The 16,309-nt window shown below is 41.3% G+C and overlaps 1 protein-coding gene across 1 annotated transcript in view; it reads right to left on the reverse strand.

Moving 5' to 3' along the window:
* The window catches only part of FHIT (fragile histidine triad diadenosine triphosphatase), a 1,052,756-nt gene that overhangs the window by 529,310 nt on the left and 507,137 nt on the right, over positions 1–16,309 (reverse strand).

Raw genomic sequence — 16,309 nt, forward strand, 5'->3', positions numbered from 1 at the left:
AAACCTGTGATGAGGAAATATAATATATTCCAATAACTGCTTTAATTATGACCATAACATCAACAAAGCACTATAATGATATTATTCTAAGAGATTTACATGTTTTAACTTCCTATGTTCTTACTAAATTGAACTTAGTAAGTTTTAACTTATCTTTTACTTTACTAAACAATAATCAATATTATTATTATCCCTACCATGTAGAAACTGCCTTAGGACAAGCTAAGTAAGTGGTTGAGACATCATTTGAATCCAAGACCTGAACTCGTAAGGCTACAGTGCCAGTATATTTATATATAAACTAACCTCACTTCTTATCCTGCCTCTAAACAAACCTAAGAGCTACATGGTCAATGTTTTGTTTTTTCCAAATGTAAGAATCCTACTGCTTCTTCAAAGGTTCTCATTTAACATCACTGAGAGGGGAAATCTCCAGTTACAACAATTTTAACCAAGACTGAATTAAAGAACTTGAAGCTTAATATTTTTCACACAGGCATGGGGAACAGCTGGTCTATGGGCCATGTAAGACCTATGAAAGGGGCGTGTACTATGGCAGAGCGGGTTAAGCCACCACCACCAGTGCGATCATCCCATGTGGGTGCCATTTCAACTCCTGGCTACTCCACTTCCAATTCATCTCCATGTTAATGTGCCTGGGAAAGTGCTTGGGTCCCTGCATCCATGGGGCAGACTTGGAAGAAGTTCCTGGCTCCTGGTTTCAGTCTGGCCCAGCCCCGGCCATTGCAATCATTACGATCATTTGCAAATCAAACACCTCTCTCTGTCTTCCAGAGAAATAAATAACATGTAAAAACAAAACAAACAAAAAAACATGAAATCATTTGGTCTGGCCCTGCCAAGGGAACTGCATGTGGGGCCCTTAATTGAATATATCTACACCAGGCTCATTGTTAAGTTGATAAAAGCATATGGCCCATGAATGATGCTACGAATATCCCAATTGCCTTTGGCAGAAAAAATGCTTCCCTACTCCTGATAGAGCCTATCTACCTACTTTGCTGTCATTGTGTGCACAAATAACTAGTTTGGAGTCTCCATTAATCCAAAGTAAATTCTATCTGTGGTTAACACATTTATGTTATAGAGAAGACAGTTTGTATTCCTGGAAGAAATTGAGTTATTTGGCCTGACATCCTCACCATTAAAATGTAAACTCTTTACTGATGAAGAAAGCTTCAATAGTCCAAATTTTAGCAAAAATATCACTTGAAATATATATTAAGAGAGAGGACTCTAAGGTTAAGGTTATCTGACAGAACACTGAAATTAGCTTTGTTGAAATTTCAATGTAAGTGATACCTCCACATCCCTTCATTAATCTTGGAAAAACAAGCTGTTTTTCCGCAGAACTGCTGTCACTTTTTTTTTTTTTTTTTTTTGACAGGCAGAGTGGACAGTGAGAGAGAGAGACAGACAGAAAGGTCTTCCTTTGCCGTTGGTTCACCCTCCAATGGCCGCCGCGGTTGGCACGCTGCGGCCGGCGCACCGCGCTGATCCAATGGCAGGAGCCAGGTGTTTATCCTGGTCTCCCATGGGGTGCAGGGCCCAAGGACTTGGGCCATCCTCCACTGCACTCCCGGGCCACAGCAGAGAGCTGGCCTGGAAGAGGAGCAACCAGGACAGAATCCGGCGCCCCAACCGGGACTAGAACCCGGTGTGCCGGCGCTGCAAGGCGGAGGATTAGCCTGTTGAGCCACGGCACCAGCCCTGCTGTCACCTTTTTGCCACTGCTTCTAGTCTACATGCAGAAGCTAATAAAACTAAAACATTAGGGGCCCCTCACATTGAAGGCACTTCCAAGGCCCTGGGTCTTAATTCAGGACTATAATTTTCTATGCTTTATCCTAAAGAGGGTAAAACTTTCATCAGCTTCATGTTCTTCCCAAACTGGATTTGCGATATTTAAATTCAAAATATTTAAGAAATGGGTGTTTGCCCTAGTAATGAAGATACCCATGTTCCAAACTGCAGTGCTTGGCTTCAACACCCTCATCTGGCTCCTGACTCCAGTTTCCTGGCCGACAGCGGTAATGGCCAAAGAAATTGGTTCCTGTCATACAAATGAGAGACATGGATTGACTTTCCCATTTCTGACTTTGGCCCCAGCCCAACCTGGCATTTGGGTGAATCAATAGATGGTTGAGAGTTTTAACAGTAGGGAATGTGTTCTCTCTCTCTCTCTCTCTCTCACTATCTTACTGCCTCTCAAATGAAGGAATAAAGGGTGGGTGGGAAGAAGGGAAAGAAGGAGAGAGGAAGGGAAAGAGGCAGCAGAAACCAAGAAAGTAGGGAGGGAAGCAGAGAGGAAGCGAAGTATGGAGAGTTTCTCCACAATTTTAGTCACTGAAAATCCTTTGGAGAGACTCATGGACACAAAGCCCTTGGTTAAAAAAGACTTCATTGCAGCAGGAAAGAGGCAGCGAATCATAAATCAGGGTAGGAGAAGAACATGAGTTTTTTTTGTTTGTTTTTGTTTTTTTTTTTTTTGTTTTTTGTTTTTTGTTTTTTGTTTTTTTTTGACAGGCAGAGTGGACAGAGAGAGACAGACAGAGAGAAAGGTCTTCCTATGCCGTTGATTCACCCTCCAATGGCCACTGCGGCCGGCGTGCTACGGCTGGTGCACCTCGCTGATCCAAAGCCAGGAGCCAGGCGCTTATCCTGGTCTTCCATGGGGTGCAGGGAGGGCCCAAGCACTTGGGCCATCCTCCACTGCGCTCCCGGGCCACAGCAGAGAGCTGGCCTGGAAGAGGGGCAACCGGGACAGAATCCAGTGCCCCAACTGGGACTAGAACCCGGTGTGCTGGCGCCGCAGGCAGAGGATTAGCCTAGTGAGCCACGGCGCCGGCCCAAGAACATGAATTTTTAAAAACTAAATATTTACTGTTATTTATATTTAAAGGCAGAGCAATGGAGAGAGAGGAGTGGCAGGAGGAAGGGAGGCCTTGGTAAATCGACCCACTGGTACACTCTTTAAATGGCCTCGACAGCGATGGCTGGGTCAAAGTCAAGAGTGGGGGACACTACTTGGTCTCCTACATAGGTGGCAGGAACCCAAATACTTGAGCCATAATCTGTTTCCTTCAAGGGAAATATTTAAGAAATAGGTTTACATTAGCAAGAAGCTGGATCTGAAACATATGTGGGACACTGATAAAGGGTGTGGGCATACCAAGGGGTGGCTTCATCTGTTGTGCCATAACATCTCTCACCTCAATTTTAGTATATGTGCTGCCGAAGCGAGCACAACATCTCTCACCTCAAAAACATCAATTAGATGCAAATTTCTATCAAGAGGTGATTTGACTATGAAAATTATAATAAAGCAGATTCCCATCAGAGGCAAAGTAGAAATCTCTGGTCCTCACTGAGCTTGCATCATTTAAAAACACGACTTAAACACAACTGAACATATTTGCTACCCACTGCCCTTCACGAATTTCCACTGCCTGACCATCACCTTTCAAACATTTGTCACAAAGTAGAAGAATAATATCCAAGAGAGTGCACTTATTAAAAATAATCAATTGACCAAATAATGTTTATACTTCAACTTCTATTTTAAATTGTATGAATGATACATATAAGTTCTAAAACAAATTCAAATGATATAGAATTATTCAGTACAGTATGCAGTGTTTAAAATATTTAGAGTGAAAAGTTAAAATAGAAATTTCTTTGTCAGACCTAGATTATCTATTTTAAATATCATTTCCCATCACCTTTATATACAACTTCAGCAGCCAATGTTATGTTAACAGTTCGGCCAAAACTAGAAAAAAGCAATAAAATCTGCTCAAATTCAGGGATTATGGCAACAAAAATCTTGTTTTCCTGGCCAGTGCACAGAATAGGGAAGCCAAGGATCTACATTGAGAGTCCGCACTTTCTTCTCAGAATATTAGAAAATAAAGGCACAGTAGATGCCATTCCAATCTAGTTGTATCCAAGGTTTTCTGGATCCAGAGAAAGATCCAATTACCAATACCACTGGAGCAATATGTATGGATGGTTTTAATACATATTCACAGCAGGCCACCTATGGCTGCCGGCTACTAATAAATGGCAGGCTAGCAACATGAATTAACAATAACACATTTAGTACATTATGGGTTCATAATGCCTAAAGCATGGAGCCAGTTTCCTTAGTATTCTTAATGCCCCTACATTAAGCTCTTGGGAGTCATGCGAACTGTGTATTCAACTAGTCTCAAATGCTAAACAGCAAGAAAAATCTCTCTGAAAAGCAGGGTTTTTTTTTTTTAACATATATGTATACATATATATATTTAAATTTTGTGTTTGATAAATAGAAACGGTACATATTTATACTATGCACTGCGATATTTAAATAATATTCACTTATACTCTATACAATAAACAAATCAAGGTATTTAGCACATATAGCACTTAACATATTTATCATTCCTTTGCGGCGAAAATATTCAAAATTACATCTTCTAACTATTTTGAAATATTCAATACAATACTGTTGACTGCAATCTTCCTACTGTGTACACAATACCAACATTTAATCTTCTCAAGCAACTGTAACTGCATACCCACTGATCATCCTTTCTCTCTTCCTCCTACCTCCCTCTACTCCCCAGATTCCGGTAACCACAGTTCTGCTCTTCAGTTCTAGGACAACAATTTCTTCAGATTGCACATACAAGTGAGATCATATGCTATTTGTCTTTCCATGCCTGACTTATTCACTTAGTATAATGTCCTCCAAATTCATCTGTGTTGCTACAAACAACAAGATGTCATTTTTAGAAGGTTGAACAGTATTCTATGGTATATCACATTTTCTTTACCTTTAAACTGTTGACAGTTTAAAGGGGAGACAACCTACACACTGGGAGAAAACATTTACAAATGATACATCTGACAAAGAGTTAAGGGCCAGCATACAGAAGAAATGAACAACTCAATAGCAACAACAAAACAGAAGCAAAAGATGCAGTTAACAAGTGAGCAAGACACCTGAAGACAGGCAAATGGCCAACAGATAGATGGAAACATTCTCAAAATTACAAATCATCAGGGAAATGCAAATCAAAACCGCAGTAAGGTGTCCCTGTACAATAATTAGCTATTATCAAAAAGACAAAAATTAACAAACACTGGTGAGGCATAGAGAAAAGGGAACTGGTGGTGGCAATCTAAATCATGACAGCCATTACAGAAAACAGTGTGGAGGTTCTGTAAAGAGTTTAAAATAGATCTCTAGGGGCTGGCACTGTGGCCTAGCGGGTAAAGCCATCACCTGCAGTGCCAGCATCCCATGTGGGCGCCGGTTCACGTCCCAGCTGCTCCACTTCCAATCCAGCTCTCTGCTATGGCCTGGGAAAGCAGTGGAAGATGGCCCAAGTCCTTGGACCCCTGCACCCACGTGGGGGGCCCGGAAGAAGCTCCTGGCTCCTGGCTTCAGATCAGCGCAGCTCCAGCTGTTGCAGCCATCTGGGGAGTGAACCAGCAGATGGAAGACCTCTCTGCCTCTATTTCTCTCTCTGTGTAACTCTGACTTTCAAGTAAATAAGTAAATCTTTAAAAAATAAATAAACAGAATAAAATAAAATAGATCTCTAATAAGATCTGGTAATCCTGCTACTGGGTACATATTAAAATGAAAAGAAATCAGTATGTTGAACAGACATTAGCTTTGTCATGTTCAGTGCTGCACTAAAAGCAAAGCCAAAATTGGGGTGGGCATTTGGCACAGTGTTTAAGATGCCACTTGGAATACGCACATCTCATAGCAAAGTACCATGTCTGAATAGCAGCTATGCTCTGATTCCAGTTCCCTGCTGGCGCGTACTATGGAAATAGCAGGTAATGTTTCAATAGTTCTGTTCTCATCACCAATTTAGGAGACCTGGACTGACTTCTAGGCTCTTGGTTTTGGCATGGCCTAACCCCATTGGTTGTGGGAATTTCAAGTGTGAACCAGTGAATGGCCTCTCTTTCTGTCTCTCTGCCTCTGAAAAAAAAAAATAGAAATTGTTTTTAAAAGATACAGACTCAATTTAAAAGTTGTAGTCATGACTAACAGCTGTATCTTGCTTTCTTTCTTTTCCATCAACCAATTCAGAACATGTTCTGACCAATAAACTCTTTGTTTCCCAAAAACTTTTTTGTTTCCCTTTGAGCAAGAATTCTCATGAGCAGACAACCTTATCAGGAAAAGAGCACGTTAGTGCAACAGAAGAGCGAGAGCATTTCCCCCATCATCCCCGCCTGATCCACTGAAAAGATCCCCTATTAGGTGGCCCTACCTGCATCTGGCAGCTATAGTGCCCTGTGAAAACTCTAGATCCTATCATATCACTCTCCAGCTTAATGTAGTTAGCATAAATTCCAAATTCTGGTCATTGTCTACAAAATTCCTTTATTATCTGGCAGCCCACTGACCTCGGAAACTTTTTTTTTTTTTTTTTTAAGATTTATTATAGCTGGCGCCACGGCTCACTAAGCTAATCCTCTGCCTGCGGTGCCGGCACACCGGGTTCTAGTCCCGGTTGGGGCGCCGGATTCTGTCCCGGTTGCTCCTCTTCCAGTCCAGCTCTCTGCTGTGGCCTGGGAGGGCAGTGGAGGATGGCCCAAGTGCTTGCGCCCTGCACCCGCATGGGATACCAGGAGGAAGCACCTGGCTCCTGGCTTTGGATCTGTGCAGCACGCCGGCCGCAGCACCAGTCGTAGCAGCCATTTGGGGGAGTGAAACAACCAAAAAGAAAGACCTTTCCCTCTGTCTCTCTCTCACTGCCTAACTCTGCCTGTCAAAAAAAAAAAAAAAAAAAGATTTATTTTATTTTATTTGAAATACAGAGTTACAGAGAGAGGTAGAGACAGAGAGAGAGGTCTTCCATCTGCTGGTTCACTCCCTAGATGGCCACAATGGCCAGAGCTGTGCCAATCCGAAGGTAGGAGCCAGGAGCTTCTTCCAGGTCTCTCACGTGGGTACACAGGCCCAAGGGCTTGGGCCATCTTCTACTGCTTTCCCAGGCCATAGCAGAGAGCTGGATCAGAAGAAAAGCAGCCGGGACATGAACCGGTGCCCATATGGGATGCCGGCACTGCAGGCCAGGGCATTAACCCGCTGCACCACAGCGCCGGCCCCCTCTGAAACTTTTTATGTCATGCTCATTTCCAAACCTAAAACATGTCAACCCTGTCATTCCAAACCTTTGACATCTGGTACTCTCTAAGCCAGCAAGATTCTTTCCATAAACATTTTACTGATCATTTCCTTTTTTCCTTCCTTTCTATGCTCAGATGTCACCTCCCCACCCTGAGACATGCATTTTCCCCACTGACTATCACACTGCCCTGGTAAAGTATTTTTCTCTGAATGTGAGACATGAAATTGCCTTCTTTTTTCGTGGATTTTCTTCCTGAGTTCTCTCTACAGTAATATGGGCATGTGCATACACATAAACACAAAGAAAATGACATGCCATTAGGAGAGAGGCATTGTCTATCTCGCCTATTATGATCTTCCTGGCACTTAGATCAGATCTTGGTATGCAGTAACAGCTCAAAAAGAGTTATATGGCACAAATAAAATAACTTGCTGGTTGAGCACTTCCATACGGATGATAATCAGTGGAGCCCAGCCTATGAATATCTTCAATTGAGCTGGCTGAAGCCTCATCTCATAGAAGAAATCATTATCTTTCAGAGAAAATACTCAGTTCTGTTCCCTCTTACCAGGGTGTAAAGAACAGAGGCTCGAGAGATGAATTTTTTTCCTCTAACCTCCTAAGCATGTTTCTGAGACTTCAGTCATTCACCAACACTGTGGAATGGCATGGATTATGTCATCTTTCATTTCACACATTCCAGTATTTCCCCTGCCCACACATTTTTTTTCACAGTAGTCTCAGACTATGTAGTAATTGTTGAGAAGTCATGGGTTTTCTGAGTATGTTTTTAATTAATAATTTGCTTTCCTGAATCACATTAGAAGTAATCATTGGCTTTAACACACACATGTGCACACACACACACAAGTATATTTACATATACTTTTCCTTTGATCTCTTTAGAGTGAGCATTTGGCATAGTGGTTAACACACTACTTGGGTTGCCCACCTAAGATGTCCATACAAGAAGGACTGAATTTAAGTCCTGGCTCCCTTCTGATTTTAGCTTCCTGTTAATACACACCCTGGGAGGCTGCAGGTAATGACATTATAGCTGGGTCTCCATCACCTACACTGCAGACCCGGATGGAGTTCTGAGCTCCTTGCTTTCGTATGTACCAGCCCTGGCTGCTGTAGGCATTTGGGGAGTAAATCAGCAGATAGGACAGCTGTCTGTCTGTGTCTCTCCTTCAAATGAAATAAAATAAATAAATAAACTGATTCTTTTACAAAACAGTGAACTACACATGAAAGGATACCTTCTTCCACAGGAATAAACTCTTGGGCAGGGCTATATGACCATGAAGACAGCTAATATGGGTCAGAAACTCACTGTGCCTGGCCCTGTGCTAAGCATTCTATCAGAATATTCCACGGGAGGAGGTATTCACATCAACTCTGCTATGCAGTAGAGGACCCTAGTACAGAGAGCTTAAATCATTTGCTAAAGGTCAAACAACTGGCAAAATAAAGAAGTTCAAATTCAGATCTACCTATAGCAGAGCTCATTTTCTTAACTCCTGTATATCACATAGCATCTTTTCAAGTCATAATCAACCTGTTTTGTTTCACAGTAGAAACACTTCTTTCCTAGGGTACACATGTGGAAACTCTTAATCACTAATGCAAAAGCAGTATACAGTTGACTTTGGTCATCCTAAGAAATAAGCCTGTTGAGATATTCTATGAAAACAAGGTGAACCCTCTTCACTAGTCATTGATTTTAAGCTCCATTAACCTAATCACAAACCTTCACACTATTAGACTTGTTTTCATCATTACTGGCTGCCATATTCTTCTTACAAGCCCCCTGCAAAGCATCCACTTCAGATATATGTTAATTTATCATCATCAGTTATTCTCTGAGAAAGGCCTGAACTACGGGACTTCACACCTAGAAGAGACATCTTGGTTTTTCCTTCCTTTCAGCAGCCCTTCATGGGATAGTCACAGCACTCCACAGCAGCCTTGGCAATGCCAGGAGAATATCAACTTGGATGGTTGTGAGCTAAGTGGGGCACAGGATATTGGGAGAATCAGAATGAAGTATTTGTACATAAAGAGCAAAAGGATGTTTGTTCAAAAACATCGTTAGAGGCCTACAAGGTGTTTCCAGGAAGAAATGTCAATGTCAAGTGGGTTTTTGGTGCCACTCAGTATGCACCCATTCAATACTAGAAAGCCTGGGTTGAGTGCTTCCCACTTCCAGCTTCCTGCTAATGTATACCCTGGGGAGCAGCAGGTAATGCCCTGAGTAGTTGGGTCCCTGCCACCCACAAGGCAGACCTGCAATGAGCTCTTGGCCCTTGGCTTCAGTGTGGTCCAACCTTGGCTGCTGTGGACATTTGGGGAGTGACCAAATGGATGGAAGATCTCTTGCAGCCTGTCTCTCTCTCTGCCTTTCAAATAAAGCAGAATTTTGAACATGTAAAGTACTATGTGTACGTGTGTGTAAACATGCATGTGTAAAGAAATGTCTAGGATTATGTTGTGGGATGAAGTTGGAGATGATACCTCTAAAAATAGAGGTATACACAAGAAAGTATACAATATGAAAAAAACAAGGTACCCAACTCTTGATGACTGGACTTTAAAATCATAAAGGAGGTGCGTTGGAGCACAACACTGGGCTTACCCTGGAATAGCCATTCTGTTAAATACCAGAGCAAAAGTTAATATGCATTTAGTGCAAAATTTGTCCTAAGACTGTGATTTGGAGATCATCAAAATTGAGTTGTAACTGGGGACAATGAGAAGAGATTCACAATCTCAAGAAAGCTCATTCTGGGATACAAAAAGATGAAACATCCTCTCTCCTTTTACACTTTGATCAACACATCTGTGGGACAGATACAGGATGAAACCCTAAGAATTTAGTCACATTAAAGGCAAAAATCATTTCTACACATGTGTGGATCCTCTACTAGAGCTGGAGGGAACCAAAGGGGCTGGGTGCTGTGTTTGCAAAACACAATATAGGATCAGCAGAGAGGCACAGCTCCAAGGGGAGGCAAAGGCTACAAGAGATGCCATAGGCCTCAGAATGTAAACGGTGAGAGAGTCCCTGTGTGGACAAAGAACCAATGTCCTCTTATATCACAATTGTCATCGGTTCAATTAAAAAGCATTGCTTTTGCTGTACTTATGTGCCCTGCAGTCCCTCACTTTGAACCGATGCTTTGAGTGGGTCTGCTTGACACAGTAACTGTAGGTTAGAGGTACTGCAGAAAAATGAAAACTTGGGACAGTGTCCGCGTTGAAAGAAAACATGGAGGGAAAATAAAGTTGGTTGCCTTCACTAATGACATGATGAGGAACTGAGGAGTAAGGAGGGACTCACAGGTCATATGTCCACATCTAGGTTTAAGAACAAAAAGCCAAATGATCACCCTGTGTCCCTTCTGCTGTGAGAAGTGCTGGCTTCAGAGCATGCTGCCCTGCACGGACACTGGTACTGCACCTGCTGTCTACTACAGGCCACTACTCCATCTCAATATGAGCCTTTTTCTTCTCCTCTGGCAAGAACATTTATCTATCTAACATGGTAATTGAATCAAATTTAATTTAAAGAAAATCAAAAGTCCTTTCCATGCACTGACATAAGAAAGCACTTAATCTCAATAAACTAGCAGTTAAGATGATGAGAAAATCTACAAGAGCTCAAAGGTACATAGCAAATCAAAATTCTCCCCATTCATGAAAAGGAATAAAGCCAAAATAAGCTTTCTTCTTGGACTAAACCATATAACATAACATATATTAGAGAGATGGGTTGAGCAATGAGCTGTGACCAACAGTGATTCAAAGGAATCCCCAAACACTACCCAGCATCTTCACAGAAGTGTACCGGTGCTGGAAAATGACATGACTAGAGATTCTTAATAACAGGAAAATCTTTGGCTGTTTTGTGTGTTATTGGATTTTTTTGGCATGCATTTCAGAATTCAAATATCTTAACTCTGTCCATGAGTGAGATGGGAACCCCCAAAGGACCACGCTCCCGCTTCTGGAAATTTTTTCATTACTCAAGTCAGGAGAAGAGAGAAAAATCAAAGTTGCTGACTCTGGCCAGCTAGATAGCTTAATTCACATGTGTTATGGTTTCATTATTTGCATTTCCCTCGGAGTGGGAGGGCTGTCTTCCTATCTCGCAACACTTTTTTTTAACTTGCCTCTGTTAAGCAATTTACTGGAAAAACAAGGCTACACTCAGCAAGTGATTGATTCTGATTTAATATATACCCTATTGACCCTCAATTAAAAACAAACCATGGGTCACTAATGAAAAATATTCTTGTAAAGGCCATGAATAAAACAGGGACTAGACACCAGCAGCTCTGGGATTGGCAGGGAGCCGTTTACGGGCACTGGGCTCTACTGATCTGATCTGACCAAAGAAGGGACTGAGGCCCTACCTGGCTTCCCACCACAAAGGTCCACGGAATACAGTATTGACACCCAGAGACTGCTGCTTGTACTGTGTTTACAGTTTTCTCTCCAGCATGCTTGCTTTGGCTTCCCAGTGATTTCTTAGCCATAAAAGTAATCCGTTTATAAACTAATTAATAAGCAATGTTTGTTTAAGATCTGAAGAGGTTTTAACAGGCGACCTGTTATTATTCTTAAAGTATCATTTGATTTTTTAAGTGTAGGAAACTCACTTTTCATACCTCCTGTCTGATGGTAAACAACAGACAGCTAACCATGTCACCCCAGTGTGTGTGCCCTAATGCCACTAAAAACAATAACACAAGCTTTTAATTCCTGAATGCTCATTATGGGGCAGACTTCATTCTCTCACTCCTGCTTTCTCCCCACCCCCTGCATTACTGGAAACAACATCAAATAAGACTTGAAACCACTAGTCCCGACATTTTGTATGATTTTATTTACGTGGCACGTCAAGAGTAGACAAAAAGCACAGATTAGCAGCTGCCATGGACTGGTACTTAGGAGTGGCTTCTTAATGGGTACAGTGTTTCCTTTTGCAGTATTCAAAGAGCTCCGAAACTAGACAGTATTGGTGATGTGTATGTGATCTTGTGACTACATGAAAAGGGTGAATTTTTGGTATATTTATGAAGAAATAAAATACATAAACCTATGGCCCTAGGTGCAGACTATCCAGGATCAAATCCCAGCCCTATTACTTACTGACTTTTCTAAGCCTAAGTTTTGTTGCTTATACAAGAAGGAGATAAAAGGATCAAAGACCATGGTTTGAAGGTGAACACTCAAATATTTGTATTATTATGAAATCATCACAATTCTCTAAGACTGAGAAGAACAATCCAGATTCTAGAGATAAGGAAACACCTGGTGACAACGTTGCTCCAGTGGCAGAGACACTGAATAGCAGAGGGGTGACCAGAGCTCAACAGTGTCAGGGATCCCATACTCTGTAGTGACACATCACTAACTTCTACCTCACCTGGGTGTAACCTAACACGCACATGAACTGCTCACTGACATCTCACTGTGTGCCAGCAACTCAGGGATACAACCTTCCAGAAAGCACCTACCTGAAAGGGAGAAGAAGCTCTGTTGTTCCCAGGTAGGAATGAAAGTAACAGAGCTGTGGAAATGGTAAAAAGATACAAGTAGAAGTGTCTTCTCTCAGGTAATGGGATTCAGAAACTTGGAGCCTACTTACGTCTTTAGAAAGCAACTTTGCTATCAGGTGAAGAATGGAGTAAATGGGCTGAGAAAAACATGATGTAAATGCATGTTCAACAAGTTCTAAGAAATAAGCAAACATAATCAGTCACTCATCTCTGTGCCAAATATCACTTTATTTAGAATTCAAATCTCACTGCCCAACAGTGCAGCAACTAGCCACATGAAGCTGTTTAAACTTAAATCAATTTTAAATGAACTACTATAACATTGTGGCTCCTTAGTCCACACTTGAAACTACATTTCAAGTACAAAATAGTCACCTGTGACCAGAACCTTCCTACTGGATAGCACAGATGATAAGTGACCATGTCCATCACTGCACAGTTTTACTGGACAATCCTAATCTGAGATACAAAGTCACATCCTCCACAGTCAAGTACTAAGGGGAAATATAACATGTTATTTAATATCCCAAAACTGGATTTTTGTATCGTCAAGAATATAAAATACTATAAATGTTCACCTAAGTTGTAAAATGTATTATAAATCTTCATTTACACTTTTTTTTTATTTGACAGACAGCTTGAGACAGTGTGAGAGAGAGAGAGACAAAGGTCTTCCATCCGTTGGTTCACCCCCCAAATGGCCACTACAGCTGGCGCACTGCAGCTAGCGTGCGCTGCACCAATCCGAAGCCAGGAGCCAGGTGCTTCCTCCTGGTCTCCCATGGGGTGCAGGGCCCAAGCACTTGGGCCATCCTCCACTGCCCTCCCAGGCCACAGCAGAGAGCTGGACTGGAAGGAGAGCAACCAGGACTAGAACCCGGCACCCACATGGGATGCCGGTGCCACAGGCGGAGGATTAACCAAGTGATCCAGGGCACTGGCCCCTCTTGATTTACACTTTTAAAATGACATTCCAATAATATTATCCTGATATAGGTGTAAGATTATCTTCTGAGGAAAAAAAGTATTTCTTAGACTCTGTTATAAAAAATATATATAGGTAGTCTAAAGATAGACAATGAACATGCAAGCTCACCGCATCTCTGATGTCAAAGGAATATAATTCTCTGGTCTTGAAAAGTTCAGGACACAGGGAAAGATGCAGGTGCTCTGGTCTCTGAGTTGCTAGTACATGGCTAGAACTTATTTTTTACCCAAAAGGAAGCCCAGAATATTTGGATAAGAAATTCCAGAATGAGCAGCGGTCGCAGTGGCAAAATAATCTCCTGAGTTGGGATCAAAAAGGGTAATGAAATCTCACTCCTATCTCTCCTCTGAGCCATTTGTGATATGAGAGCAAAGGTTTTCCTACTTGCTCTCCTATTTTACAATAACAAAACACATAAACACATACAAATCTACATACAGAGACAAGGGTTCTTTAAAAAGTTCATGGCAATGAATAATTTATTTGAATTCCACTTTCCACAAACGTTTTGAAGTATGTATGCTTCTGTATGCAAACACACTAACACAGTAAGTTCATGGAAAACGGAAGTCAAAAGTATGGTTATGTTGATGCAGAGAAAATTTAAAATCTATACTTTACTTTTTCATACTATGTATTTTTAGAAACTTTTAATATTACTGGTATGTACAGATTTCAGTATTTTTGCATCAAAAGGATTTTAACTCTATTTACCAAGAAATTTTTGGAATATGCTTGTACATATACATATGATCTGATTATTTCTATATTATCTACACTAGGGTCCAGAAACAGAATATTATCAGCATCCCAGAGTCTCCCTTGCATAGTTCCCAGCAGTCACCTCTCAAAGGCAGCCAAAATCCTAGCTTCTGACACCACTAGTAAATTCTGATGTTTTTTGAACTGTATATGCATGGTATCCTTCCCTGTCCAGCTTCTGTCACTGAACAAGAAATCATCTAGTATTAAAAGGTTTTCTTAGTTGCCACAAAGTAGCCAGAGAACGTTTTCCAACCTCACAGAAAACTCACCCTTACTGAGTATATATTATGCATCACAGGCTTTACATGTCTTCATTCATTCAATTCCCAAAACAATCTTATCAGTAAGGTATTATTATTCAGATTAAATGAGTACACTGATGGGTCAAACTGATTAGGTTTTAGTCCCCATTGACTCCACTAAACATCATTCCATGGGCTGCTGTCAAAGAATTCTGTAGACAGACTTGAAGTCTCTAATAAGTGAGCTTTTAAACTAGCGATTATCCGGAGTATGGCTGATTTAATCAACTGGAAGGCCTGAAATCAGGCCTATGGCTTCCAAACAAGGAAGAGGAAAGAAGGAAGGCCGTAGGAGTGAAGAAGGGGACCCTTTGATAATAATGGACAATGATGGTGCACTAACTTATACACGCTGATAACGGACTCAAAGGCGAATTACTCTAGTTCATTCCTCAACAGAAGCCAACAGTAAAATGGCAAGTCCCAAGGTGATTTTTCAAGCCATCCTTTATGCCACTGATATCCTTGCCTTGATACTCTTGCCTACTGTCTCCGTACAGTCTCATTTTTAAATTCTGGGTCAGATTCCAGTTTCAGAAAATTAAGGTCACTATACTCATGGTACGCTGATGGGGATATTTTTGGACAATCAGACTTTTTTCATCTTTCAAAGTACTGTCAGTGAAAAGCCTCCCTTGACTATATCTGAATAAATCTCAAATGGAGACCATGAGATTATTTAAGAACAGACGACTTCTTCCATTATTGTATCACCCTTACCATGTATAACTGAGCAGGACTGAAGGTTAGTCTCACAAATATGGATGCATATTACTGTCTTTGTCTTCCTGTTTAATGCTGATTAAAGAACCATTTTCCATTTTCAGAAGTGTAATTAAGACCATAATGGAATTCTTAATTTTCTCTTCTAAATCCATCAGTCTTCAAGTCTCCTCCATCTCATTATTAGTCAACCAAATTCACTTAATTTCCTAGGCTATAATTCTTAGTAACCACTAGCAAGTCGGTTGTGCCTCCAAACATATCCCAGTCGTGGCCACTTTTCTGTCTCTACCTTAAACTCCCTGTTCAGGTCACGCTGATATGAAACCTCTCTCAGTTTCTACTTCCATCTCCGGATAAGCTGTTCTGTATGTGACAGAGCTGTAAATCAGATAATATCACTGCCTTGCTTAAAATCCTAAATGAGAGGAACATGGTACAGTACAGTATACTGGGTAAACCACTACTTGGGATGCCTACATAGCTTATCAGAGTACCACAGTTTAAATCCTGCCTCCACTTCTGATCCAGCTTCCTGCAAATGCATAACATGAGAGACAAGTGATGGCTCAGTCGCTTTGGCCTGCCTCCCACAGGGGAGACCCAGACAGAGTTTCATGCTCCTGCCTTCAGCCTAGCCCACCCTGACTATTGCAAACACTGGGTAATGCACCAGTGCATGGAATATCTCTATCTCTGTCTTTCAAAAAAAAAAAAAAAAAGAAATAGAATTTTTTTAACTCCAAATGAAACTGCATATACAATTACTTAGTAATGCTAAAAAATTGCTGTAAAGCT

The sequence above is a fragment of the Lepus europaeus genome, chromosome 9, assembly GCF_033115175.1.
Source record: "Lepus europaeus isolate LE1 chromosome 9, mLepTim1.pri, whole genome shotgun sequence".
In the NCBI taxonomy this organism is placed as follows: Eukaryota; Metazoa; Chordata; class Mammalia; order Lagomorpha; family Leporidae; genus Lepus; species Lepus europaeus.